The sequence below is a fragment of the Amphiura filiformis genome, chromosome 5 (genome assembly GCF_039555335.1).
Source record: "Amphiura filiformis chromosome 5, Afil_fr2py, whole genome shotgun sequence".
In the NCBI taxonomy this organism is placed as follows: Eukaryota; Metazoa; Echinodermata; class Ophiuroidea; order Amphilepidida; family Amphiuridae; genus Amphiura; species Amphiura filiformis.
The window spans coordinates 79415077-79441070 of record NC_092632.1 but is presented as its reverse complement, the minus strand read 5'-3'; positions in this window follow the sequence as shown (position 1 = coordinate 79441070).

The following is a 25994-nucleotide window of genomic DNA, read 5'->3' as shown; positions in this document are numbered from 1 at the left end:
GCAATACAGTGGTCCAAGAGGGAAAATGGTAAACTGGGTTATTACTTTTACGAATTTTGACCATAATTCTTACTAATTTCCTGGCTAAAGTGCGCGCGAAGCGCGCTTAAAATTTCCAATTTCAGACCGAAATGAAAGGAAATTTTACGTAAAGGCCAGTGCGCCCCCAATTTCATACCATACCATACACGTAGTTTCTCTATGATCAGCGATCTAATTTCCTATCAAATGAATATCGTATTGTAAATGCCACAATACCATGTTTTTATCACATCTTACAAGTACTTTTGAAGTATGTTGTGGCCAAATACAATCTTTATCTTTTTTTAAATCAATGAAAATTCAGTAAAAAGAGTAATTGGAACGAGAAAGTGTAGTGACATGGCATAACTATGAATCACACCACTCTTCGCCATACATACATTCTCCCAGCCACATTTCCCTAACATAATATGAAAAAAAAATTAACTTATTTTTGCAGAGGCATCGGCGGGGTTCGAACCCACGCAGCACTGAGCAGTATTGACATAACACCAGCGCCTTAGACCGCTCGTCCGTAAAGGTTTGATGGTGTCATGATGAAAATTTAAAAATATAATCGCAACTTCATTACTTCAACATACCACGTGACAAGCAAAGACAGAAAACGTACCATATTTTGGAATTTTATTTGTTTAAAAACATTAACGTGTATTAATAGCGCTCAATTGTTGATAACTGCGTGTTCTATATACAATAAATGAGCCTACGCACAATAGTTTTTTCATACATTATATCGATTTTGACTCGCACGTGCTCGCCGTATACTAAAAGTATGTCGGTGTGGCGTGGCCTACCATTTTTCTTGTAGCTTCTTGTATACACGTCGATGTTTTCATCATTTATACAATAAATCCACATTCGACCCCTAATTTTATTTCAGGAAATAAAAGATTAGATTACCATAAAAACGAAACAGTAATCATTGGTGGGGTCTAATGTCATGTTTACATGGAATTTTCAAGGTTTTTTCTATCGCCATTCTCGCTCATTTAAAAAAATATTTTGGCGTATATAAAATTGAAATAAAATTCTCTGCCTCATAAACGACATCAAATGTGCCACAATTGGGTATCACGAATCGTTATATATGATGTGCAGTTAATATTCAGATTTTTTTTTATACAGAGGATGCTTCAGTTTTGACAGGAAAAATATTTTCTTGAAACCCCTCTCACTCGGTTATTTCAAAACGGTAACCACGCTTCCCTAGAATGTGCAATAAATTAGCATTAAAATTTTTCTTATTCTAACAGCAAGCGTTTCTAAAATGCAGTATGGCGAAATGTTGTGTAACTATAATTGCAAATTGTACTTCCACATGGATGTGCACTTATTCTATTGTAAAGATTCGAGATGGAATTGTATTGGATAGATAAATGAATAAAATCATCGTACTTGTTTTCTTGAAAGCTGAGATCTACAAAGATAGCATGACTAAATGAAATGCATGTAATTTTACTCCACCTCGAAAACTGAATGTAAAATAACCGGAATTCAAAGGTTGTCTGAATATATATTGACAAACTCAAAGTGCGCTCATTGCTTTTCGAAATCCTTGAAATCGACATAAAAGGTAAGTATTATAGTACATGTATTTGGATTCATTGAATTCTATTCCCTTGTACTTAACACTGGTTTCATTCTTGATTATTATTATTTAAGCTGCATTCGACTAGTTTGCGTAAAAGATGACAACCAAATTAGTTTTATGATATTCGGGTTTGCTGAATTCGAATTTATTTTTGGTTTATTTTTGTTTCAACGCTCATATCGTCACGCTAACTCACATTACAAAATATGGTTCAAAAGCATTCATATGCATATTTATTCACCAATCTTTGAACAATAACAAATGATAATGAGACAAATTAAAAAAAACGATTAGGGTGATTACATAACTGAAAAGTGAGTTATTGTAGCAGGACATTATCGTAGCAGGGTGACGAATTATAATGAGGGTGAAATTTAAACATGCTCCAAATTTACTCAAAAACACAATTTGTCCGGTAGAATCACAATGTTGTACATGGGTTGAAACTTAAAATTGCTGCGATTTTCGTTTTAAAAAAAATGGAGGCAAATTGTTCCTCAAGATTCAGGAAAAGAGAATTGTTCAAATCCCATTGAATTCTGTGCAACAGATGTTGTTTTAGAATTGTGTGTGTGTCATTATTACTTGGTCGATGTCAGAACAAAAGTGATGTATGCACAAAGGATAATTCACACCTTCTGTAGATAACATAAAATATGAAATCGACCAACATTTTGAATGTGTTTTTATTGTAAATATATCAGTCCAAAGTCAAATTTAACCATGCGCGTCTATGCAGTGGGCAAGCAGTGGTGTCATGTTCACTCACACAGCTGTGCTAACCACAAGTTGACCCCAGTGGAGTGCTGGGTAGTGCTTAAATCATCCTCTGGTACATCCCCAAACCCTGACATTTTAATTGAAAAGAAGGATTTTGTAGAATAAATCAATATTTCCAAACTCCATAGCTTTGAATCTTAGTTGTGTGGAAGCAACTCATCATGTGTTTATCCCCATTAGCAGCTGCACTAACAGCTACTGAGTTCGCAGTTACCAAGGTTGTTCCTTGGTCTCGGTAATCAGAACATTGTTTAAAGGCAACATTAGTCGGGCGTATAATCACTTTCAGATATGCTCTGTAACATTTTATGTAGCAAACAACATTTTGTGCCGGGATCTTGTGGGAATCACTGGTGAATGTATAAGGTATTGGTTTATTCATGGCTTCAAGGCCCGACTTCCAGGTAAAACACCTTCTATAAGAAATGAATTGTTAATGGATGAATGTTACCTTTCATGGATCACGTTTTAGGTGAGCCAGTCTGTTGTATATTGTTCATATAAAATAGAGCATTAATGTTTGATCGCTTTCAACCATATCCATTACACACACAGATTGAGTAGAATGATGAATGGTGTGCCTGATCTTTTAAAATGAAATTGAAAACAAATCTCGACCTTTTTATTGAGCAAATATTATTAAACTTAAAAACGGCTGACTCTTTGCATCAAAAACAAAGAAATATTACATCACGTATACTAAAAGGAGGCCCAAAATATGATCTCTTATCGGATAACCTGTATTGCTACCACGAATCCAAAATGAAAATTTAGAGAAATAATATTTAACCCTTAAAATGTCACTATAATATTATTAGAAGGAGATGAACAGATTTGTTGCTTTGCCTTCGAGCTTTGCTAATGTTCGAGCTTGTTCGGTGAAGTTTATTGTTCAATATTATATGACATGTTTTAAGATACTGTATGAATTGGGCTTTACAGTATTCTGACTGATTTACCAGTTAATAGTGCTAAGAAATGATATTGGATGGACTTGTAATTTCTCCTGGGGATTTATACGTGTTGTCTTGTTTAGTTTGTATGTGGTTAGCAGTTGGTCGAAAAATACGACCTTATGTTCAAGAGGAGTCTCAAGCGGAGGTGGTAATGAAACTATAGAAATCGTGATGGACAGAGAGAGAAAGAGAACAATGATACAGAATTAAGGGGGTGTAATACCAGGATTTTCATCAGCACCTCTTCTTTTTTTTTGTGCAAATTTATGAAGTGCATAAATTTGTTCATCACCTCATGTCCTGAACTTATAAAATATCTCTACATACAAAGTGCTTTTAATCCATTTTAGTAAATCATTTTGACCCTATATATTTGTTGTTTACTGTATCCTAGTAACTCAGATGTGTGTTACATAACAAACCATAATTTATTCTATTCAAGTAGAGTACATGAATAGAATACATTAAATCATTTGTTATACTATCTAGAAAATGTAATCAGCCATGCATGCTAAATAACACTGATTAAATTAAATAAGCTCTTCCACATTGGATGCATAGCCAATTTAATACTATATATAATGTGTTGTTAGGAAAAGAGATTTAAAAAGGCTATATGTCATCATAGGTCAGGTTATAGGTCACTTGGTTCTGGTCACATTTAGGCATCCATTTTGAATACATGTGATAGTCTGTGATATCATAATGAGGCATCAATTTTGATGTTTTGTCTTTTACAGGATATATATTGAAAAGGTGTGAGGTGGATATATTAACATACCTTGGAATGTAAATGGTGAGTACAATTTAGATTGCCTAGTTGAAATGGATTGGACAAACAAATATAAAATAGTTACCAAAATCACAAACGTGAATCTTACGAAAAACTACCTAATATGGTGGTATAGGTGACAAGAAATACAATTTTTTTCAACATTGCTGTAGTATGGCCGTGGTGGTGACATCCCGCTATCTCTAATGACCGCTATCTCTAAGGTTCGCTATCTCTAAGGTTCGCTATCACTAACGTGTAAAGTCTATGGAGATCAGAATCACGCTCTAATAGAGAAAAGGGTTCGCTATACCTAAAAAAGGGTCCGCTACTTCTCAGGTTCGATATCACTAATTTAGAATAAGGTTTGCTAGTTCTAAGGTTCGATATCACTAATTTTAAATAAGGTTCGCTATCACTAATTTAAAATAAGGTTCGCTATCACTAATTTTGAATAATGTCCGCTATCACTAATTTATTGAAGGTTCGCTATCTCTAAGGTTCGTTATCACTAATTGCAATAAAGGTCTCCTATACCTAAGGTTCGCTATCACTAATTTTGATTAGGGTGCGCTATACCTAAGGTTCGTTATCACTAATCTTAAATAAGGTCCACTATCTAATAAAATAATGTCGCTAGTTAAAAATACAAAATATTGAAAATAGAAGCATTTAACCAGTTCGTTTAAAAAGCATAAAAGAAATCAGGAATCGCTTATTCCCATTTTACATATCAACATTATTTCTCTAATGCATTAGCAACACATATCCAAAATTTTAACGAAATCCGTTGATAGTAAGCTTTCCAAAATGAAGTGAATTTAAAACATCAGTGATGTACCACCTTTAGCTTCTACCTTTAAAAGCATGTAAGCTACATTGATACCGATGCCACCAATATAACGAGAAGATTTGCCCCTTTATTTTGCATACCACTTTGTCCAATTTTCTTTCTCATTTCTTCACAAAAAGCAAAAAAAAAACCGTTAAAAAATGCAATGGGTGTAGCACCGCTAACGATGCTTGCACCTGCACAAAATTCATGCTGAAGCTGTTTGTCTTACTAGTTATGGAGCCTGTACTTTTTAAACGCCGTACAATGTTTGTGATTAATCCTTGCAAACAATTTTTAACTATTCTGAAGACCTTTCTCAGAATAATGTTGGTGGGGAAAATGGTCGATAGGCGTTTTGATTAAATGTTGTCCCCATTACCAAAAAACCTGGACAGTTGAACTTTGATCAGAAGATATTTCACGTATTCAAGAAAAGGACGTGATGTGTAAAAAATGAAACGGAAATAAAATCAAGAAAATAAAAATAATGGAATTCACACAGAAAATTAACCTTATAAAATTGCCTAATTGCATTTATGACATTAAACTGTTTTGATAAGAGAAAATACCAATAGTCAAATACAAAACAAATTCTTGGATTTTAAAATTTTTTGATTGAAAACGAACGTCAACAGTGATGAAATTCAGATGGAGAATGAACGTATGTACCAAATGTTAATGGCTTTAATTAACCTAGGTATCCATATTCATTTTTATGTTTCACACCAATGAAATAAGGAAATATTAAAGATACCAGACGATGTAATGGGTTCGTGGCGTATTTCAATATAAATCATATCTTATTCAATTTCATAAGAACATAATCTAGTAAATTATAGCACGTCTTGTCAGTACGTGTAAACATAAATTCTCCACATAGCTAACACTTCACTTTATATTATATGAACAGACTCAACAATCAGAAATAGCCTTTCAGTCTTGCCTGTATTATATGGCAAATATATGCAACACAATGCGTTTGTTTTCAACTTTGTATATTTATCAATCTAAATGTTAGCTGTACCTGGAATAAAATCGAGAATAACCAGTAGCGTAGCGACGGGAGCAGAGGGGGGCACGTGCACTGGGCGCCAGCTTAAGGGCGCCGAATTGACAAATTTAGCATCGATTCTGCGCCCCCTCCAAGATTTTGGCGCGCATTTAAGTACAAATTATTTGAAAGATCAATTTAAGACCGATATTTAACTCCATTATAACCAAAATTAATGACTGATAGGCGCAATTAATAGCCCTGGGCGCCAGAACTCCTAGCTAAGCCACTGAGAATAACGTCCTGACAAGCATATTCATCATCGAGGGTCCTGTAGCGCCATTGATATTTTACTGCGTAATATACGTACCTGAGGTGGTAATCTTGATTGGTGTTATCGCATTACCTTCCAATGAGCCTGGTCGAAATAGATATGTTCATAAAACAATAAATTGGAGCCATTTTCGGAGACAAGTTAAACTATACTTTTTCTGAATCCTAAAGGTCCATTCATGCTACGCCGCAATTGCTTTGTGGTGCGGTGCATTGCCGATATATCGCAAATCACCGCAACTCGTCGTATTTCCAAGTTAAAATGTATTTAACTTTATTGCGATGCCGCAATGCAGTATTTCGCAGTACGATGTAGTGCGGCATCGCACCGCATCGCAAAGTAATTGCGGTGTATTATGAACGGACCTTTAGGATTCAGAAAGTATAGTTTAACTTGTCTCCCGAAATACAGTTCCTGTAAGGATCCTCTTGAAATGGCTCCAATTTATTGTTTTATGACCATTTCTAACATTTACCGGCCGACCTTTACAGTGGTAGAAATGCATGGTACGAAGAGCTTTATAAGAAACACATATCGTCAGCCTGCTACGCTAATTGCCTAAGTCATGTTTTGTAATATTGAGAACAAAGAACAAAATGTGGTTCAAACATGCATCAGTTACGTAATCACCCTAATTATTTCGGATTATTCCCTTTCAGTTGTATCATTATAATTTGTTCTTGTGCAAAGATTGTTGAATATTAAATATGTTTAAATGCATGTTTGAACTATATTTTGTTCTTTGTTCTCAAAATTACAAAAAAAATGACTTAGGCAATTAGCGTAGCAGGCTGACGATTTACTGTCTGCTCACACCATTCAATTTCAATTATTTGAATGGCAAATAATTGTTTTCAAAGAGATGATTTCTCGTTTCGTGCTTTCACATGACAATGATATGCCCACTGTACAACGGATGATCATTTGAGAGAAAGAACAGGAATAATCAGAGCACGACTGAATCAAAAACGATGAGGTACTTGTAACATGAGTGATAAAGATATGATTGTTTCAACCGCTGAATTGGAACAGAATCAAATGTCTAGTAAAAGCTTTGTCAAAAAGTTGTTAAAGCTATTATTGCAAGCATTGTGATTTACTCTGGAAGCTATCAATTTACATTTTCTTTTACATGTGCAGGCATAACTTCATCAGGGTCTAGCAAATTAATACTGACGATCTGAATGACAATTTTACTGCAAATATTTACACGTGTTTCTATTGTAGCATATTCATATTCAATGTCCATAGAATCTTATAATACACGTATTTTCTCTATCAGTATGATCAGCGATCTAATTTCCTGGTCCCATTAAAATGAATATCGTATTGTAGATTTCACAATACCTACGCCTTTTATCACAACTAATGAGAAACCCGGACACTACTATTATGATAATTAGTCACACTTTAGGAGCTCGCAGACCTATTGTACTCTGTTGCTAGGGACTTATAAAGGTAATTTGTATGGTAAATGACATAACTGATTTGATATTTCAATTCAGTATCGAAATTACGTAATGTTACTATGTCAACGGGATCACGCGCTAGAGTAATGAACCACGATCGAAATGATCACCACATAAAGTATATGGCACTCGAAGGCATACCAAAGTAGCGTGATCCGGTAACCAAGAGAATTACGTAACCACTTCGATGCTGAATAGCTGGGCGGGCCCCAACAATCACGTATATTTGGTTACGTGAACTCTCTGAGTGAACATGAAATGCCAGCTTCGTAGTAACCAAAATGATGTGACAGTAAAAGGCCTTAGCTATCGCACGAATATAACGTGCGGGTAAATATCACAATAGTTGACTTGGGAAATGTAATGTTACACTTTTGCACTATTTTGTGGCCAAATACAATGAAAAATTAGTATCAAAAGAATAAAAATATAGTGGAACGAGAAAGTATAGTGACATTACATAACCATTGATAATAATTGAAAATCGTACTACCACCGGGATTTGCACCAATAGGATTCTATACAAGATGGAGTTGAATTATCGTACTTTTTTCATGAAAGCTGAGATGTACAACTATAACATGTCTAAAGATGTATAACTACAGAGTGTCCCAGAAAAAATTTACCGAGTGAATAAAATTGAACATAAGTCGAGAAATAGACATTAGAATCAAACCATTTAAAATGTAGCGCATAGCCTATTTTATTGTGCATCACATACGAAAATTTAATTTGATTCGGTCGAGTGGTTGTGAAGACATTAACGATAACATAATGCAAGGATCAATGCAGTTCATTCCAGGTTTGATCAACATGCGCTTTTTTTTCATACTCGCTCACCGCTTCCTAAAGTTTGTGTATCTCATTAAATTTAGTCCACATCTATTTTATAATCCGACGGTGTTATGTTATTCATACTTTCACTGAAGATAAATAACAGTTTGTCCGAGAAAACTTTGATTTCTGCAATTGGATGGCTCAACTTGAATTCGTTAGGTTGTGCAAATATGTTATATTTTAACTTTCCAAAGAAAATTCGAGCCAAGCATAACAATGATCAAGTGCTTACAGCTTACGTGTGAGTTTTGATACTATGCAACATTAATGTTGAAGTTTTAAAAGATTTAAACTTTGCATTACAATTTCTTGGAAATATTCCAAAAACAATTAATGTGTGTGAGATTTTTTTTAAGCCAGCTGAAATCCTTTATGCAATAATTCTTTGTGCAACATTTATATCAATATTAACGAAAAAATATATTACAAGTACCAAGTACATGCAAGTTTTCATTTTCAATATCGAGCAGGTTTTCAAGTTAAAACTAAACCTAATTAAATGTTTTGGAAGAAACAAAATATGAAGCCCGTTGACTGTGTTAACCCAGCAAACACAAAAACGTTTTTAAAACGTTTTAAATAAGTTATATTTTGGGTTTTGGTTTAGGTAAAAACGTTTTAATAACATTAAAATGTCGGGTTATATAAAGGTCATGAAATCGTTTTAAAACGTTTTGTATGAAAACACACTACAACAATATTTTTAAAATGTTTTCGAAGTGTCATTGTAAACTATTTTTGCAAACATTTTTGGCCAAATATTTTGTCAACACTTAAATAACATTATGTTAAAATATTTGCACCCAGCAAACACAGAAATATTCTTAAAATGTTTTTTACAAAACGTTTTAATAACATTTAAATGTCGGGTTATATAAAGGTCGTGAAAACATTTTAAAAACGTTATTGTGAATATTTTGGGCAAACATTTTTTGCAAAATATATTTTCAACCCCAAAATAACATTCTGTTTAGAATGATTTGTACCAAGGTTTCAAAAATGTTTTTGGAATGTTATTAAAACGTTTTTATACCCTTTATATAACCCGAAATTTAAATATTTTCTGTAAAACAATAATGTGTTTGCTGTGCAGTAAATTACCAACAAATGTTATTTAATGTTATGAAAACGTTTTATACCATTAATGTACCCTTTATATAACCCGACATTTAAACGTTTTCTGACAACCTTTTATAACCTTTTGCGAATGATGTCGAAAACGTTTTGTGTTTGCTGGGAACATACTACATGTATAGTGCACATTGTGTTGAATGATCTTTCTTTCAAACTTGGAATGAAGTGAAATGACGCGTGCGTTATGTAATCGCTCATTTCGTCGCAATCAGTCAAACGATTCCAGTAAACATTAGCGTATAAGATGCAGAATAAGATGGGCTACACGCTGATTTATAGATTTTTTGATTCTGATGTCTATTTTTCGACTTCTGTCCAAATTCATTCGCCCGGTAATTTTTTATGGGACACCCTGTATAAGATGTATATGAGATGTATAACTATAACATGACTAAATAAAATGCATGTAATTTTACTCCACCTCGGGATACTGAAAAATAACTGGAATTGTGAAAGTAGTCTGGATGTAGTTTTGACAAATTTAAAGTACGCTCATTTTTCGTTTTCGAAATCCTTGAAATCGATACTTTACGATATACGTAACAAGGTAAGTATGTGACACGTGCTGTGAATCGTTGAATGTTATTACCTTGTACTTAAGACTGGTTCCTGTGTTTAAATCATGGTCATTTAAAGCCATATTATAACATTTGCTGAGGAGTACGCCCTCAATATGTTTCAAAATTCTGTTTTTTACACATTTATTATTGAACTTAAACCAACATACCCTGCAAAAATGAAGACCCTGGGTGCTGTAGTTTTGTATGAAAATGTTATAATATGGCTTTAAGTTAATTTGAGCATGCTGCTGAACTTTGTTTACCAAGCACCATAACCCTCATAAACGTACAAAAAATATTATTCGTCTGGTCCTAAAGAGCACGAAAATAAATTATTGTGCGAATTTTATAGCGTCGTGCTGGTAGTACGAATGTCGCCGGTTCGAATCCGTTTCAACGTTTACGTGCGCTGGCTGCTCTGAAAGATTAAAATTTGTTCATCCTATCAACCCAGAGAACTAAGTATAATAACTTTCATACCTATGTGACTTTGTATATTATATTATGAATATGTAGTTCTGAATTCTGATGCCTTACGATAGGAATACGACGAACACCTTTCGAACCTAATACCTGTATTTACATCTTCTGCTCGTCTCCAGCGTGCCTTTTTCAATGCTTATGTGCGCTGGCTGCTCTGGGGAAAGATTAACATTTGTTCAAAGTTGTATTTTGTTTTTAAATTTTAAAGGAATATTCCTCGCTTCTAAAGCACAATGTTAGGATATTTCACAATACCCTCAAAACACCTGATACGCAGCCATTAACCTCTATATTAGCTTACATGACAAGTTTTAAGATACTATCTGAATTAGACTTTACAGTATTCTGCCTGATTTGAAGATACCATGGAATCTACATAGAACCAGTCAATTTGGTTTCAAAATGATATTGGATGGATTTGTAATTTCTCCTGGGCGTTTATACGTGTTGCTTAGTTTTTGTATGGGGATAAATTGATCAAAAATACGTGACGTTCCTGTTGCCTTCGACCTTATTTTCAATAGGAGTCACAAGCGGAGGTGATGAAACTATAGAAATCATGGTGAACAGAGAGAGAAAAAGAACAATGATACAGAATTAACCCATGTATAATTAATCAACCTCATTCGTATCTAAATCTCATATTATTCGTTGTTTGTTATGAAGGATGATTGTTGTTTGTTTCCACCACTAATGATGCTTGCATCTGCACAAAATATTGTTCAAGGTGTATGGCAAACACATATCTTACTAGTTACGGAGCTTATATGTTTGTGGATAATGCTTGCAAACAACTCTTCTGAAGACCTTTATCACAGTAAGGGGCTGTGCAATAATTATGAGCCCTGGGGAGGGTAAAATTGGGGGGGGGGGGAGAAATTTTTGGCGAGCCGAAAGGGGGGGGCAAGCAATTTTGGCAAGCCGAGAGGGGGAAAGCGATTTTTGGCACGCATTCACTGGGCGCCTTTTTAATAAAACGCTCTAAAAAGGCTTCGGAAAACGGTACGGAAACGCTTAAGTATGCAAATTTTCCTGCTCGCTGCGCTCGCAACATACATCTAGACCATTTAAAGTTTGGAATTTGGGATCCCAAAAATTTAGCATCTTCAGGGGGAGGGGCAAAGAATTTTTGGCGGGCCGAGAGGGGGGGCAAGCGATTTTTAGCGGGCCGAGCTGGGGGGCAAGCAATTTTGGCGAGTTGTTTGAATTTCCCCGGGGGCTGATAATTATTGCACAGCCCCTAATGTTGGTGGGGGAAAATAGACATTGCTCAGATAGGGTTATAGCCTTTAAAGAGTCATAGAAGGGTCAAATTTTACAATTCTAATATCTGTTTTTACACATACAAAAATATTTCACCGTCAATAGGAATTTTGGTCCAATTTTGTCCCCATTACCAAAAATGGACAGTTCGTCGAACTTTGATCACTAGATATTCAATTCACGTAACAAAAGAAAAGGGGTCGACGTGTAAAATTAAGAGAATAAAAATACAATTGAATGGAGAAGGCAAACATATCCAACAAAAACCATTTCATGTGCGATTTTAATGCTTTTAAAACAGCTTATACGTTACATATATATTTTATTTGAAATTATTATGAAATGCCAATATAAGGATGCCGCCTAAGTGGATGCGGTCATTAAATGAAGATGAAAACAATTCTTACTATCAACATTATGAAATGGCCTCCTACATTTATGGCATTAAATTATCATGTACAGAGAAAAAACAATAGTAACAATAAAGAGTGCATTAAATAGTATTCATGGATTTGTTAAATTTGTTTGATAAAAGAACAACAGTAATAAAATTCTGATAGAGAATGAACGTACTGCAGGTACATCTTGTATTTATGAGATTCAAATTATCTTGTAAATTGCCTCCTGCATTTATGACATTAAATTATCATGCAAAGAGAAAATAACAATAGTCACAATAAAGAGTACAGTGAATCGTATTCATGGATTTGAAAAGTTATTTAAATTTTGTTAATAAAAGAACAACAGTAATGAAATTCTGATAGAGAATGAACGTACTGCAGCTACATCTTGCATTTATGAGATTCAAATTATCAGAATCCATCTTAAGAGGAAATAGAGGAATAACATTGAAGACGTAACAAATTCCCAATGCAAACGCATGCATTAACATCGCTACCATTATCATATCTTTGCCCTAGGTGAGCTAGTGAAGTGCCAACCTGTAAAGTGTCTGTGTTCACAAGCTTCCTTCAGTACTTTGATACGATTCAAAGACACATTACTATATTTCTATTGTATTTCATTGATCATGTAGATAAGGCATACTGTAATACATGAACCCTTTGGATTTTTATTGTAAGCTGTCATTGTTTCGCTTTTTACGCACCACAACTTAAATGGTCATGATGGTTTCTATAGATGAATACAAAATCATGAATAAGTCAACGTTACTTTAAAGTGTCAGGTGAACTAGAGAAACCAACCGGGAACAGAAGACAATGATTTTACAAAGAATCATATTCCCGAGGCACTAATTTTTATTTACCTTTACAATGGTGCTTTTGTGAAGCTGTTTCGCGGAAAAGAGAATTGAGGTACTTGTAACAGGATTATAAATGCTGGGGCGGTTCTCACATGTGAAAAAGAGTTTTCATCGACTGTAAAGCAAATGACATATGAAATATTTTTGTTGTAATTTATAGGTTTCCTTGATTTTAGAGGTGCAGGTGTTTTTTGTCTTTCATAGATTGGAATTGGAAAAGTATGTTATGTAATATGGTGTCGCAATACTTTTGTATGTAGCTTGATTATGTTCTTCGAAGATTTGTCTATCATAGAAAGTTGAGATTTCGAAATATTACCAATGAATATTTGATGCATTTTTATGTGTAATACAACAACTGCCAGTTGATTGAATGCTGCATTCCTAGGCGTTATTTACACAGGGATTCCCTCAAATAATTGTACGGTCGGAAATATATTTTAACGCCCGATGTGGTTGAGAGGAATAAACCAATTTTAAATCGTCACAAAGCGTTCTTTAAAAAAAAGAATTTTACGACAATACCTCATTCATGTGATATTTTAATCCGTGGAACGGATTGAAAATAAGATATTTTCTCAAAGTAGACCATATGGACGCACTTATGTGATTTGTAGTAATTCACCAAAAGTGCGCAGTTATCCAAAAAAAAAGGATTTATGTTGGTCTTTTTCGCAAAGCTGAGCTCTCTTTCTACAGTTCTGACAAATGGAAAAGTCTTCTGTTTCTTGAAGAATAACGTCATTTTGTAATTGTCATCTTTGCTAACGATTTATATATATTTAGTTGTTTACATCAGACATACACTGGACGTTACCTAAGAGAGTCGTCTGAAACTTAAAATGAGCGAAACGGACCAGTAACAAGAACAAGACTGCTTGATAAAATAAAATAGCATAAATATTGTCATAACCTGGTGCAGTAAGATCCTATACCGTTGTTTCATGTCATTCACATTTTTAAAAGGGATATCTAATTCAAAACTAACAGTCTGAACAGCTCAACAAGCTCAACAAGACGTACGTTACTTAACAATTATAACTACAAGGTGAAAACAGCTGATACTCTTGCGATCATCAATCACGGCATTATCTAATATAAATTGTGTCATTCCAAATAGCGATTTGTAATGTTGCCATTTAGACGTTAAAGGTCAAACCAGAGACAGGTGCTATATCGTGATGTTGTAAATATCACTTTGCTTTGTGCTATATTTAGATGAACTGAATGGGCAACTATGTTCGCATCTGTTCTTCGGATGCAGACCTGTTCGGATGCGAGACGATTGAGTTCATGCAAATGTCATGAATGTCACATGGTCTATCGGGACATACTGGACATATAGTCATGGTAATTACTAAATACGTTCAACACGTTCAAACCTCGAGTGAGATTACATTATTATTTTGATCCGCGTATTTTGTTTCCATGCTATCACACAGTATATATACCCTAGTCTTAAAAGCAGTATTTTATGTTTACACGCATAAAGTGGGATGTATATCGCCACCCCCCCCCTCCCATGGATGTCTGCACCAAGCTCCATATACTTTTCTACTTGGTACCACAGGTTTGCATGGATAGCTATCGTGGATTTCATCTATCTCGTGATACCCAAAGTACCAATTTACAAAACATACCAAAACTTGACTTTAAAAATATCGGATTTTTAAACAGGAAAAGAAATTCAATCTTAAATATCAAGTTTGAACTCAAAATCGGTTTTTGAAAGAGCAAAAATATAAATGGCTGCGCCTCAACATGTTCGTTACACCCTTCCTCATCTATCAGTTGTCCTTGTTTGCTGTGTGATGGTTGATTTGTAAGGCGTGAATATAGGACGCAGGATAGAATGTAGACAGCAAGAGCCCAGCAGATAAGGTGTAAATATGGCCGCGAAGCACTGAGCTATCGCGTCGCGCTTGCGTAACACAGGAGAACATGGGGGATGTACCCAGTTACATTGAAACAAATGAGTACCCGGCCCGCCGGCCGTACGACCAACTCATGGCGTAAGATAAAAGCAACTGGCGCACTTCAGCCAAGGAGTATTGGAGAATGGAACTTTGTCACTGGATATTAAATAAAGAGATTGCCGAGAGTTACATTTACATCGGCAATGACCTTTCCCTGATCAGTGCGCCCAAATGACACATTGTCATAATTTTAGGTGAAAACCAAGGTCAACATGAACAAAAATATACAAATATAGCTTATTTAACAATATCATCAATTTTATTGTTTAACATTTTACCGATTATGCCATATTGTCTGAAAAACTAATCTTTGTATCCAACGAAAATGAATTTCTGATAAATTTATAGAGTTGAACTTGTAAAAATAACCTGCAAAAAGTTGTAGAAGTTCCCCCTACATGCCAAAGTTATCCCCATTTATGGTATATGCCAGAACACACACATGCCAGAAGAGAATTATGATTAGCTCTCGTAAATCAAGTTTTATTATTAGTTGCGGTTGTCATTATTGGAATATACAAAGATGTTCAAAGACATAAAATTTGAATGTAACTAAGATAACTTTAACACACATTGAGATAGCGGAGATGAAAAATGTGTGTCTTTCTTAAAGCCATAATGTACGATCTTGTAATGTAAAATTGGTTAATTTTGTCAAAACCCCGAATATTCCCTTCATCCTATCAGAAAAGTTTTTATAGCGAATAAAGCTGACACTTCCCGCTAAAAACACTTTTTTTCATTACGTCAACAGATGACACAATTCAATGTTTATAGCAAGGCGAATGTGGTAAATGGGAGAGAGCATTAGAAGTGGAAATGGAAGGCGGGAGGAGAGCTCGAGAGTGGAGTAGAATAGTGTTTAGGATAGAGGAGATATCGAATGTATTGGAGGCAAGGAGGTAGGAAGAAGACTTGGGTTAGAAAAGGGGGAGAGGGAAACCTAGGTAAGAGGTATGGGTTGTGCTTACCGGGGACAATAAACTAATTCATAATCATATCATCTCAATCATCGTCATGCATCGTTTATGTTTCATACAAAACATACAAAGCCCCCCCCCCATGTACGCGCATGATTTTTAGGCCGCGGGCCGTACGTAGAACTCGGCCTGTAATTATACGGTGAAATGAAAGTATGCCACCTACGACAAAGTAGAGCATCAACTACCCGCGGTGATAGATATCCGATAATAATTATGCTTAGCACAATAGGCCATTATATACTTATGGTTATATACCCTAACTGTGTCCTCCCAGCACAATAGCAGGGGGATGACACTCTATTCACGTGGTTTCTTTTCCAACGCTAAAAGATTACGAATTTTGGTGGTTTGTAAATGAAAAGTGTCCGCACTATCGATTGATTACGTAACTGTTATGAATAATTTATTAGTTTTTCAATGCAATCGCCTCGACCCATTAATACATATTATCTGTATTTATCAAAGTACTTGGAATAGCAATCTGGTGAGTTCACTGAACTACGCCCAAATACTGATGGAGTTTTAATGGCGCTAATCCTCTCCATACACAGATGAACAAATACAATAGGAGAAGGTCAACACATATGACCTCCTATATGACATGTTATATGAGATGTACAACAACCTGAATATCATAAAGATCAGTGTTCGTTTGTGCATATGAACTGCATATTTACAATACTAAATATTACTCGTTATATATTATGTCAAATATTGGTATTATGACAACACGGTATATACATTGTATATAAAACGACTAATAGATCCTACTATCATGGCGTCAGGTCATTGGTTCATCATATCCCGTATGTTTCTTAAAATTCATTCATATTTGAGACAAATTTCTGTGCCCATTTTATAGGCGTAAAGGTGGATCCGGGTTTTTTTGTCATTTTCATTTCTTTTTGATGAAAGAATTAAGGTTTTCCACTGCACGGAGGCCACTATGTGATACTAATTTAATGCTATTTGTAAATGAATGCGGATTCCCGGTTGTTGTTTTTCCACAGTGTGACAACTGTCCACCCATCCAGACAACATCATCACATAATAAAACGTCTGTATTTTTACGATGAGTAAATATTAAACTGAACTTTGCCTTGGAACATTGTGTAAGACGGTGTAAGATTTTGTGGGCGCCCTCAACATTATTATCCTCTTTGTATCCGTAAATGACATGGCATAGACTGTGTGAATTCTAGGGGCCTACTTATACATGGGGTCATATCCATGGACACAAGTAACGATAATTGACAACACGATACGCGACTGTATTTAGGGAGGCTAACCACTAATAATTAATAATGCCGGGTAGGGCATACTCCTGGGCGACTCGTGTGGGCAAGGACGCTTAGGACGGTGACCAAATGAGTCTCAAATTTCACCGGGGAGGGGCACTCAAGTATGATAATGTAGGCCTATACGCATGTGTGGCCAACTTTTTTAAACACCCCCCTAAAACGAGTTTTACCCTACCAGCAAATTTAGGATCAATAGGCCTAAGCTAACTTCATACACTAAAGGAAGTTTTGGATGAGAAAACGGACATTTTGATGAGAAACGGCCAAAATGGTGAGAATTTAAATTTTCTCATTCTTTTGGATGAGAAACTTCCTGGTGTGTGTGTCAATCATTATTGTCTTATTAAAATCCGGGACTTTGGTTGACCTGTGCTAGACTCCAGCACATGTTAATGACGCAAAGACAGTTGTGGTAACACCATGGTCGCAGACCTGCAAAAAGCTCAAAAACAGATAGTAATGAAACCAGTTTTTATTTTCCTTGCTCTAGCGAGTTCACAGAGAAGGTGTTTCTAGTACAATGCAGCGTCGGACTCTAGCTGAGAGCGTAGCCTGAGTCCAAACGGACTCCAAGAAGGGCTCTCCATACACAAATGAACAAACACAAGGAAAGTAGTCTCCTCCGTGACCAGCTTGATTTCGATGGAGCGAAACCAAATTGGCTGCAGAGGAGACGGGTAATTTTGCCATGCAAATGAGGTGAGTGCCCTCTCAAGAATAACTACTCTCTGACAATAGTGTCTGGGGAGGGGAAAAGTTTTTTGGCAAGTCAAACATTTTTGGCTGGTTGCTGGTCGAAAGAGGGCAGGATATTTTTGGTACAAAGTTTGGAAAACGTTCAGGTGTGCAAAATTTCACAACCTTTTCGGCTGATCATTTTGAGATTTCATCACCCCGGGTTACACATAATTATTGCACAGCTCCTTACCCCAGGGTGGGTAGGCCGTCCAAATTCGAGGGAGGGGTTGAGGCCCAGGTTTGTGTAAGATATTTAATATTATGGGTATGAAACTTCTAAATATGCTAAAATGTTGGTTTCTCTGGGTGGTTTCCTATCATTTCAAGCAAAAAATACTTCAAAAAAACACACAATGTGTCTATGATTTTTGGCTGAAATGTCCATACCTTTCCGTAGTACCAAAATCATAGATATCGGATGTTTTATAATGAGGTTTTGTTCTAACACTTAACACTTTAAAATGGTGAATCACCGAAATTAACAAATTAACATGTGAGAGTGTTAATAAATACAACTATTTTACTATTTTCACAAGTACTGTATTTTAGAATACACTATAGTCAGCATTTTGTTTTATAGACATAATACAGTAAGCCAAAAAATTAAGGTACCAGTTACTTTTACCCCCTGTATATCCTAAACAAAGACAGATATGTCATAATTGGAACAAGCAGCCAATAGCTTCATCTTTGAGCTCGAATTCAGACCGCATTCGTTGAAATTGTTTAAGAAATAAAGACACGACGATCCAAAACCCCAAGGAAGGTGTCAATTTAAAAGTTGCAGTTTCCTCAATTACATGCGCTATTGATTTGTACACAAACCGCTCGCGAACAAGGGAACTAGCGCCGTGCTTCCATTGATTAGCACGTTAAAACTAGCGTCATGCTTTCATTGATTAGAACACAAAAGTGCAACTTTTGATTTCGTCTCTTCGGTAGGTTTTAGATCACAGTTTCTTTAATTCTCAACCAATTTCAACATATAAGGTCCTGAATCAGAACTAAAGAGTTCAGGTATTAGCTGCTTGTTTTAATTTTGACATATTTGTCTTTATTTAGGATATACAGGGGTGAACACAACTAGTACCTTAATTTTGTGGCTTACTGTAGATGTCACAATAATGACAATATAGAAAGGTTCCTACTAGAAGGTGGAGCAGCAAAATTATTTTAAAAACGGCAGTCTTGCTCCGGAGAGTCTAGCATAATTTCCTATTTCTTGATCATACATCAAAGAAATCGTATTACCAATAAACATGTTCGAAAGTGATTATCAAGTCATTACCCTGATTATGCGATCAGTTACAGTAAGCCCATCGATCAGGAAAGCAATTTTCTGAACGTGATTTAAATGCAATCTACCATTCAAAGCATTTAAGCATAATCGCTACATTCAAGTGCAATTCACAATTCAACGAATTACTGGCAATCAATCAATTAAATAGGAATGGTAAGAATTGTAAAGGGGTTGATAAGTCAGACGTTCTATTAGGTTGCAAGTGAACATGGTGAACTAAAGAATATTTTATTTCACGGCCTTTTTCTGCCAAATCAAAAAGCTGAGTATATGACTCATGGAAGAATTCGGTCTTTCGGAGGGGATCCAATGGAGCTTTATAAGAGGTTTTCGTGTGTTATCCAGGGTTGTCAAACCCGAACAAATCAGATAAAAAATACATGAAGCACGATATCGTCCAACCAATAAGATAAGTTCTTTTAGGGGTCGTAATATAATGACAGCGTGTTTCTTAAACTTACCCTCTAGCAGATTCATTGACCTAGCAAATAGCCTTCGTAAAATCGAATCTATCATGTTCCTGGTGAAAGAAGGAACTATAATAGGCCCAAAGAAGAACATTAGATAAAAAAAACAAGATCACATACTATGCTATTTGATCGATATGCGTCTTTGGTAACATTATTAAAAATATGGACAAAGCGAACATCAACTTCTCAACTGTTACTATAGCACATCATCTAATAATATATCACATAAGTAATGGGCAGACCTTTGCTCGTGGTGAATGCTCAGGAAAGCTCTAGAATGTCATTTTTCAAAACAGCGGATATTACAGGATACCCGGGACCAATTTAATAATGATTAATGAGGGAAATAAAAATATATCAAAATATCAGTTACATGTCACATGCTAAACAGATTAAATGATATTGTTTATATCTGTCTGCCAGGACAACTTGATATCGGTTTACGAGGATATTGGGCTGCTCCATATGAATCACACATACCCCTGAAAAGGTGACTCCATTTGAAATCTACACCCCCTGTGCGGAAGATTAAGGATATGTTTACCATGTATTCTATAAACAGTTGTATAATGAATTTGGGCATTACCAACAAACCATTTATTTCGGCACACGATCAATACGCAAAATGTAAAAATTACCGGCTATATCCCCAGACAGACAGCTTTGATCCTGTGTCTATTAACCTCTTGTTGACTGGCTGTACCAACACTTCAAATTGATATTTTGCTAAGAATGCCGAAGGCACAGTTTACTCTCATTTTATGTAGACCTCACATTGTCTAGTGCGACATTATTGTAGAATTATTGTAGTTCTGTATTGTAAACATCTTTGCGGTCGATAAGTGTGTCACAACACATTTTATATAGCTTGTTTAATTCGTGTATATGACCGGCCAATCGTTTTTCGAAATTTCATTTACAACCAAGAAAAACAAAAAAGGCACACTATGATCGTTTATGGTTTTTATTTCAAGAAAACGATAAACGATCATAGTGGGCCTTGGTTGCTTTTCTTGGTTGAAAATGAAATACAAAATCAGTGGCGGTACCAGGAATTTTGTCGGGAGGGGGCATGGGGGAAGTGATTTTCATGGGATGGCAATATCGACACATTTTGAGGAAAATTGCCGAAAAAAGTGTAAAGTTACGTAATTTTGGGGTTTTTGCCTCAAAAGGGGGGGGGCAAACTGGGGGGCAATAAAAATATCGCAAATGCCCCCCTGCACCTCCCCACCACCCCACCCCCACGCGGTAGTGCCACCATTGCGGAACAAAATACGATTGGTCGGTCATATACACGGCCCGATACACGGACCTTGTTTGCTTCAATGTGCAAGTGCTATTCATCTATTGTGAAATATTTTATTTAAAGCCTATTTACTCTCGTCTCTCCTGACGCTTGATGATATTCATAAACGTTTGCATCATCAGAAGATGTTCTTGATCCATATGCAATCATAAATGATTTATATATATATTGTTGAATGATATTGTATCAGACGTAAGAAATCTACACCCAATTCCAGGTTAATCAAATCACCACTATGACTATTGCAAGTGCTATTAAACGATATTTTTCTAGATCGTGGTAAGTTTAGATGTAAATACTCCATTGTTGCATAATGAATAACCTAATTCTATGATGAAATATCAAAAACGGGAACATTTCTAATGATCAAGATTTTCTGTACAAATAGGTTGCTTTGATGAAAACCCGTTTTCACGCTAGATGAACGTATCAGTACTGTATGTGGGTACCACCTTGGTCTGGGGCGGACATTTTAAAAATGAATTTAGAAGAGCAGCAACGACATCACTTGCATTACATTCCATGTTAAATCTACACCATATGCAAAATTTGAGGAAATTCGCACGAGTCCGTTTTATTTTAGGACCATTTGTCTATAACTGGTCTTTACATGTAGCCCTATGGAGAGAGTGCCCGTTGAGGGCGCTATAACCCCATTTTAGGAACAAAATGTGATTTTAAAAAACCGACTCGTGCAAATTTTCTAAAATTTTCAGAGTATGTAGTATGAATATGTAGAAATATAATCAAGTAGTTGCCTTATCTGCTCTTCTCCGAAAAAATAAAAACTCCTCAAAAAAAGTTTGGAAACTTTCAAAAACGGTTGTATATCAGAACATTTTGAAATCTTTCTCCATATTGTTCTTTTCTGTCAACAATGATACCTCATTTGTGACGATAGCTTATTCCACGGCTGAGTAACTTGCTTTGAAAGACAGGGAGGTCTCAAAGAAAATGTGCGAAACTGACCATTATCTGCGCTCATTTTATTGCTCTGAATGAATGAACGAGTGGTTTAATGCACGAATAAAAGAATATCAGAATGAAAAGTTGTTTGCAGTACATCATGTTGAATGAAAAGTGCTAGGATGGGATTAGCAGTTCTACTACTTGTGGATTCAAACAGATCAACGCAAGTCAACCTATCTTGCTGGTCACTTCTTCATGGTCATTTGCAAGAAATTTCTAAGCAAACATGGTTCGATTACCAGACCTGGATAAGGCTCGCGCTATTGGTCACATTGAGGCTGGATTTCAGAATCACGGCAACATTTGGATTTTCCTGCATATGATCTCCAAGCTAAAAGTCAAGTTTCGTCAGACCGGAGATGTCAAAGACAGACCCAGAAGTGGCCATCCAAGAAAAGCAACGGCTGCAGAAGACCGGTACGTGAGACTGACAGTACTTTGAAACCGTTTTTAATGAAACAGTGTGGTATTTCTTATTCATGTTTACTGATGCAAATGGCGCAGACAATGACAGATTTGGCACATTTTGTTTGAGACCTCCTTGTCTTTCAAAGACAGTTACTCAACAATAAAATAAGTTATGGTCACAAATTTGGTGTCATGTTTGACAGGAAAGAACAACGCTTATATTGATATGAATAATATGGAAATAGATTTCAAATTTTTCTGATATAAAGCCGTTTTGGTAAGTTTCCAAAGTTTTTTTGAGGAGTTTATATATACGATATACATTAAAATTAAGCCAGAGATTAAGCTATCTGTCTGCAGCTGTGTCTGATCTCGTCATATAGTGTTTACTTGTTTTCATTTTAGATTGAAGTCTAAGATTTAATTGAAAGATTTAGACAGTAATTGTGAAGATTTAAATGATAGTTTGAGTAAATACACTGGTTAATGAAATGTCCTCAATAAGAAACGGTAATATATCCTTAAAGATGTCTAAAAACCTTGAAAGTTTTAGAGAAGTTATTCGGGCAAAAATGCCAATTAAATGTAATCCTTGAAACATTTTAAGTAAATGCAAGAAGATAAATGTAATACGGCAGCGATGCTGCTGATATAAATGATAATACTCGGCCCGAATAGTGTTAACCCCGGTGGTGTTGTTTGCTTACACTCGTGAAGAAAATTGTGTTAACTTGAAATTCTCCGAGACAAAGAACTTACTGCTCAATGTCTCCGTTGAAACTCGGAGAGCTGACCCTGACTGCGGTCTGCCAAGGATTATTGTGACATCTATGGTATTGTAGCGGAACCGGCCTTCGGTATAGTAGCGATTGGCAAAGTATGGCTTAGGATGTAGTGGGTGTACGGACCATATCGTACCTGACATTGGCAAATGAAACACTCTCAGACTCACACAGATATGAGAACATTAGGCTCAACACCTTGGGCTGATCCAAGATCGGATTGGAATCAGGAGCGGAGAACGGCGGTTTGGATGCTTAGAAGAGAGGGAGAGCTAATTGACCAGTCATCGACCAACCACACTCACGGCTACAGACAGACTGGCTACACTTGGTCTGACACTTGGTCGAACAGACGGCCCGGCCCTGGCGCACTGGCCCGGCCGACCTGGCGAACTGGTCCAGAGTGCTCTTGCACTCGGCTTATATAGCCAATGAAACCACGTGACTGAAGGAGGCCCTCTCTCGTCGATATCCATTTCCGCCACAGTATGTATAGGGAATGCGCTTTCTAGCTATGATATGATATCACAGAGGAGCTGGAATCTACCATTAGACTATTCGCTGACGATAGTGTTCTATATCGTGAGATATAAGGACCAGAAGATTATGCAGCCTGCCAGAAAGACCTGAATACAGTGTTTGTATAAGCAGACAAGTGGCAAATGTCTTTTAATCATGTTGTTAATGCCAGCAAATGTCAACTCGAAAAAAACAGCCGTCAATTTTCAGCTATTGCGTTTCAAATCAAATTATTGAGAACACGGAAAGTCATAAATATCTTGGTGTAACTATGTAACCTATCCTTCAAATGTCATATCTCAAACATTCTAATCAAAACTCACAACACACTTGTAAGTATTCGTCGTAACCTTGAGCCATGCTCCAAGGATGTCAAATTAAAGGCATACCAGATTCTTGTCAGACATCAAATTTAGGATGCGACAACAGCTTGCAGTCCATACACAGCTCGTGATGTAAAACCCTTAGAAATGGTCCCGCGACATATTCATCTGTGGACAATTTCACCGAAAGACAAGCGTAACACCTCTTCTGGATCAGCTGCAATTAAAACAGTTAACCACTAGAATAGTGATGTCACACTGCATAATGTTTTATAAAATCCATCATGGTCTAGTTAACATCAGTTTTCCAGCAAGCTTCACCCATCCTCTGCAGATCACACAATCTACGCTGCCTTCCAGTCTTGGCTACCCGCAACACTTACAAATACTCTTTCTTTGTGAGGACAATTCCAACTTGGAACAGGCTACCTGCTGAAACAGTTGCAGCACCATCTGTCACCGTTTTCATAGCTCTGCCAGCAGTGAGGGTCTAATATAACATTTTAAGAACATTTCTGTGTTTGCTGGATGCAAATATTTTAACATAATGTTATTTAAGTGTTGACAAAATATTTGGCCAACAATTTTTGCAAAAATAGATTACAATGACAATTCGAAAACATTTAAAAATATTGTTGTAGTGTGTTTTCATACAAAACGTTTTAAAACGATTTTATGACCTTAATATAACCCGACATTTTATTGTTATTAAAACGTTTTTACTTAAACCAAAACCCAAAATATAACTTATTTAAAACGTTTTAAAAACGTTTTTGTGTTTGCTGGGTCACCAAGTCATTTAATCGGTTATCCAGTTCTTTTCACTCGAACTGTTTGTTGTTCCGCACATTTCTGCACATTTATGAGCATCATCAATAACCTTCGCAACCAGGATCAGCTTCCCGAGTTTCGTACAGGTTCGAGACAATTAGCAGTAAGTTCCTTGTCCAAGGGAAATTCAAGCTAACTCAATTTTTCACGAGAGCGTACTAGGCACCAACAGGGTTCGAACCCACAACCTCTCGCACCACAATCGAACGCTTTATCGATTGAGCTAACTTGACTGCTAAACAAGACTTGAAGACTTGAATGTTTATTAATATAAACTAGTTTTATTTTAAAAAGCAAAATAGTTTTATTTAAGACAAACACTTGTCTTACTTTTGGGTCAATGCATTAAGTATATTTTTATTAACATTAATACATATCCGCAGAGGAAATCTTGACATATATTACGGCGCATGTAAACAGTTTCCATTTTTGGTTCGAATTAGTGTGATATGATTATCATTGTTAACTAAACTCCTCAACAAAAGTTTGGAAAGTTTTTTCAAGCATCTGTATCTCCAATTATTTGTGACATATTCATATCGTGTTGCATATCACTGGATAGTTACAATACTCCCCTTTACAATGACACCCCATTTGAAACAATAACATTTTTCACGGCTGAGTACGTGCCTTGTGATTGTAGTGGGGTTTCAAAATGAATTTGCCAAATTGACCATTATTCTGTGCAGCAAGCTGCAATCCCATAACTTCACAATCTGGGACCTAATGCAATCCTCCAAGATGACACCGCTCGCCCCACATAGCCACGGTAGT